Raw genomic sequence first — 5,498 nt, forward strand, 5'->3', positions numbered from 1 at the left:
TTTTTTTATATGTATATGTATTTCTGGACGTGGAGATGTGTCTAGTTTTAGCTATTTGTATATTTTTTGGTTTTTTTGTAATTCAGAAAGACATATTACGTGTCCTTGAAATTTGATTTAAATATAACCTTTCAATGAAATATTTTGGAAGAATAATATAGATGATACAGGTTGACACAATTCTGGAAAGTTGCATACTGTATTTTATATTCAGAAGGAAACATGAATTTAGCATATCAGAGAAAGACCAAACAATTTTAGTGCCTACATGAACCCAAGATACTTAAGGAAAAGAGAAAATAACTGAATTAAAGAAATCTTAAAATGTGTAAAATGCCCAATTAGTGTATGGATAATGTTTAAAGCAAAATTAAATTTGAAATTCTATGCATTATTTTTAAATGAATTATTCATAGTTTGTGTTGTTAAATGAGATTATGTTTTTTTTTTTCAATAAGACAGCTAGGTCTATCATAGCAAGAATTTATATACAATAAACTCTTATGACCCATATTTTGGACCAGTTTTTCATTGTGTTGGTGTCAATTTGTAGTCGATGTCAACTCAGATGACAAAAATAGCAGTTATGTATATGTCTATAATTTACCCCCATCAGAATCAACTGGGAAGTATTACTGCTTTACTTTGCTTATTTGCCATCAAAAAGAAAGATATGTTAGCATTTTTCAGAGTTTTGTCACTCATAATATATTAGCTGGAAAAGGTGTCACTTTGGATTTTGGATTCAGGTAAAGAAAGGGTAAGCAGTTCTTTGCAGGAAACTGCCCTCAGCAGGAAGCCCCTTTCCTTGTCATTTTAACAAAGCTAGATTGGTAACTAACTTTTAACCAGGCACCCCCATGCTCTACTCATCTCCACCTGAGCACACCTTTCAAATCTTTTAATCACACAATACCTTGCCTAAAGTGTCGGTTCTTTCCGTAGACCAAAAGAAGTAGGAATGAAGAATAAGTAATTAACCGATGACCAGATCTCTTCCCTAGCTTCCTCTTCCATAATCTCACAAACAAACTGTGTGACCAACTGTGTGAACAAGATAACATCTAGAGGAAGATCCCGAGGAGCCGATAAGCCTGCATGCAGTAGGGGATGACGACGACTCTGACCCTCCTATCTCAATGATTAACCGAGATCACTTCCCCCCCCGTTCCTTTAAAACTTTCATGGCCGAGCAGACTCTTCAGAAGTGGCTCTTTGGGGACACTGAGTCCACCATCTCCCCAGATTGCCAGCATTCTGATTAAAGACAACTTTCCCCTCTACCAACGCGTATGAGTTTGATTTCGTAAGCAGTGAGCAGCAGGACCCAATTCAATCGGTAACAAAAGGAGGGCAAAGATTTGGAAAACAAAATTTCTCACGAGGAACTAGTGTGTTTAGTTCTATTGAATTATACGTAGGTAGGTTAAATATCACAGTGTATCCTAAATTTGAGTAAGGAAAGAAATACTGAAAGCATGCCCCATAGAGTTAACAGAAGCTGATGACTGACAGGAGTTCTTGAGCTTGTCTTATAGAACAGCAGCTAAGGGAACAGCTTGTTAAAAACCCCTCTGCTTGTAGCCTGCCTTCACTGAAGAAGCTTGCTTTAGTTATTTTATTTTCCCTTCTTTTTCCCCTCTTTAATTACATACCTTCCCAGCTTCATGGTAGCCCAGCTGTTTTACAGGAACTTGAAGTTAGCTCTTGTCCAGCGCAAGCCAGCTAAAGCAGGTAGGAAACCGACTCTGAAACTGTGTTTGCGCAGGTGTGGGATGATGGCCTGTTGACGTCAGAGGGCCGGAAACTCCTCCCTCAGATCATGCTAAGAGACCCCATTTTGAATCCGCAGAAGCGTGTAACCCAGATGCACCTGAGCAGAAAACCAATTTCCTCACCTTTTCCCCTACCTCCAATCACCTTTCCCCACGCTGAAGATCACCCTGCTTATCCCACAAATATTCCAACGCCCTCCCCTTCCGGGAGGCAGATCTGAGACTTGTTTTCCATCTCCTTGCTTGGCTGCCTTGTGAATAAACTCTTGGCCGCAAAACTCGGCATCTCAGCGTTTGACTTGCTGTGCCTTGGGCAAACGGACCTGGTTCAGTAACAATACATCAGTTTTTAGACACCACAGTTTGTAAAGCTCCCATCTTTGGCTTTGGTCCTAATATTAAAACTAAACAAAGACTTGCTGACCATAGTATGGATCACAAAATATGAAATTCTTCAATCTAGGATTTTACACTGGATTATGTTCAACTATGTTTATAACAATTACAGGTGATTGCTTTAGAGTGTCTAAATTCATTTATTTCAGTGAAGTTGATTACTCTGTATTAGGCACTGTGTGAAGTGTTTACATACAATGAAAACTGAGACATGATCCTTACCCTTTAGGAAACAATTTCAAATATATTCAAATAAATTCAAACTTTGTATTAAAGCATACTAGGTCCTGCGTACATTATATTACAGTAATAATGAGGTTCAATTAATTAATCAAATATTTTGGAGTTTTCAGCTGGTCCATAAATTATTACTTCTGCATGTCACACTTCTAAAAAATAGCTGCTGAAAGGCTAACTGTACTAGATAGCTATTGCCACAATAATGCTGCATAATAAAACATTTCAGTTTTTCAGTGGCTTAGGGTTTGGCTGATCTAGGCTTCGCTTAGCTGGTACCTAGCAGTTCAACTGGACTTAGCTACAGGTAATATATCAAGCTTAAGTCTGCTCTATGTGTATCATTCTGCAACCCCAACTAAAGGAGCAATGGATAGCTAGGGCATTTTTTTCTCATGGAGATGGCAGAGGTGTCCAGGGCCAAGCCAACCTGTGATGAAATATTTCAAGCCCTTGCTTACATCACACTAGCTAACATTCCATCGGCCAAAGCAAGACACATGGCCACATACAAGTTCAAAAAGCAGGGAAATGCAGTTCAGCAACCATAAGACCCTGGCAACAGGGTGGAAGAATACTTATATTGAGAGTGGGGAATGAGACCAGTAATTCAATCCAGCACACCATCCCTCCTTGGTATTGTCCTTTTCTGTAAAAGTTGTCTGACCGCTCTTTCCCAGGAGCAGCGATGGCTAAGTTTCACCTTTGTGCTCCTGAAGTTGTTTATCCTTACCAACTATCACTGCACTTGCAGTTTTCAAGAAGTTGTATTAATGATTTATAAGATTGTTACCTTGTGAAGGCCATTAGAGTATCCTATCCTCCCTTGGAGTTCCGGTGCATTTCTCTTGGCCTAGAGTTTAGAAAGTATTCAATGCCCAATATTTCAACTAGTAAAATGAGATTTTTTTTTTTTTATTTTACAAAAACAACTCATGTATTTATTCCTTGAAAGGTGTGTCATTAATTTCCCTACTAATATTTGTAGCCACATCATTTGGAACTGCTTTAAAGAAAAGTATGATGAATTTTGACATTTATCTGAAACAAAATATGCGTAATACTAATTTAATTATTACTCTTCTCCCGACTACAATTAATTAATTAATTAATGTTAACCAACTTCCAATTTGAATAATAGTTGCTAAATAACTTCTAATAGGTATGGAACAAAACTTTACAGGGTTTCCAGAATATTATAAGACTTACAGCTACAATTAGAAAGTATTTTAACCTTTTAAAAATATTTACTGAATTTAAAAAACATTTGGAAAAATTTTACTGGAAATATAGCCCCCCCGCCCTAACCTGCCCATTCTTTTCTCAGGCCCTCTCTGTTACGTTGCACCCCAAACTGCAAATTTCAAATTGGCTATAATTCTTCTTTGTCTGGAAACTATGTGCTTCTGTGCAACACAGACTGAACTATCAACAAGAGTTTTGTGTGTGTTTGATTTTTCAAAATGGAAGTTTTTATAACAGCACAAACATTGAGTTTATAGAAACAAATTCAAAATTACCTAAGACTTTGCACAAATCCAGCAAAATTAATGGTTGTACAAACCCTACTATATATCAGTTTGCATATGGAAGATATCACGTGAGCAGGTGTTCACATAGGCCCTACCTTCAATGTTTGAAATGACTTAAGGAATAAACCTCCTAAGGACTACATGACACTAAAAGTATACAAGTATCTGCTGGGTATTTTGGCACCTCACTACTCTAAATTTCTTGTATATTGATAAGATACAATTGATACAAATAGAAAAACACATTTTAGATATTGGAGAGCTAGAATCTTTTACTAAGTGTCAAAATAACAGGAAAGAGAGAGAAGGCTCTAATTCTGGTAAGCCTGTGGCCTGCTACAACTGCTTTTCAATGTTCCTATGCAAGCTTCATTGGACTTAGTATTTACCAAGTCTCCATTAACGGCTGAAATATATGAGGTTCCATCTCAAGTTTCTTTTCCAAGGCCATAGCATCAGGCGGCGCTCTTTCACTGGTTGAAACAACTGTATCTGGTGTTTCTGAAGTGCAAGCACATCGTAGGAAGATACTTTTCCAAATACAAAAGTTGCTTGCTGTTAAAAGCTCCACATTGCTTTTGTCTTATGCATTGCACTGCATCTTCATACTTCATTCCCCCTTCAATTAAAGCTAGGGCAACCAGCACTGAAGCTCTCCCAAGACCTGCAGCACAGTGGACCACAATACAACAACCAGGATCAGAAATTTCTTTTTTACAAGTTTTAACCACTTATCAACGATCTGACTGGATGGTGGTGCACCATCATCAAAAGGCCAGTCCAGAACCTGGATGCCTTCATTCTCCAAAACGGCAGTGTTACATGTTGCTTCACACACTCTTACTGTGGTGGTAACTCTGTTCTTCTTAAGTTCCTGTAAGAATTTGCTTAAGGAGGCATTGCTTGGGCTGTGCACCATCAGAAATCTCATATTGGGACGTCCCTGGCGGTCCAGTGGTTAAGACTTCACCTTCCAGGGCAGGGGATGCGGGTTCGACCCCTGGTCAGGGAGCTAAGATCCCACATGCCTCTCGGCCAAAAAACCAAAACATAAGACAGAAGCAATCTTGTAACAAACTCAATAAAGACTTTAGAAATGGTCCACATCAAAAAAAATCTTTAAAAAAAAAAAAAAGAAATCTCATATTCCTGTTCGCAATCTCTACAGGAGCAGGGCGGTTCACCCCAGTCATGTGGAAGTAATTAAAATTAAAAAATACAGAATAGATGTAAAAGAACTGGAGGCTACTTCAAAATACTCCAGTTTAAATTTTCAGTGAGTTGAATATGAAGTTAGGAGTAATAGGAAATGAAATCAACCTTCAAACAAAACGAAAAGTATCAATGTTTCAGTACAGTAATACTGAAAATCAGGGCACTCAGCTTTGCCCCATTCAGGTCAGAACTCTTGCAAAATGGTCTCCTATTCAGTTCAGGTCTTCAATGTCCAGGTTATTCATTTTTATGGGAACCTCTCAGGTAGTAACAACCTTCTAGAATTCACTGGTATGCACAGAGGTTGGACTGGGCCTGTCAGTAATTCCTACTGCCTCTTGGA

The 5,498-nt window shown here is 38.2% G+C and overlaps 1 pseudogene; it reads right to left on the bottom strand.

The window, feature by feature from the left end:
• Positions 1-4,410: 4,410 nt before the first annotated feature.
• LOC118888989 lies at positions 4,411-5,133 on the bottom strand (annotated as a pseudogene).
• Positions 5,134-5,498: the final 365 nt, after the last annotated feature.

This window comes from Balaenoptera musculus, chromosome X, assembly GCF_009873245.2.
Source record: "Balaenoptera musculus isolate JJ_BM4_2016_0621 chromosome X, mBalMus1.pri.v3, whole genome shotgun sequence".
Taxonomy (NCBI): domain Eukaryota; kingdom Metazoa; phylum Chordata; class Mammalia; order Artiodactyla; family Balaenopteridae; genus Balaenoptera; species Balaenoptera musculus.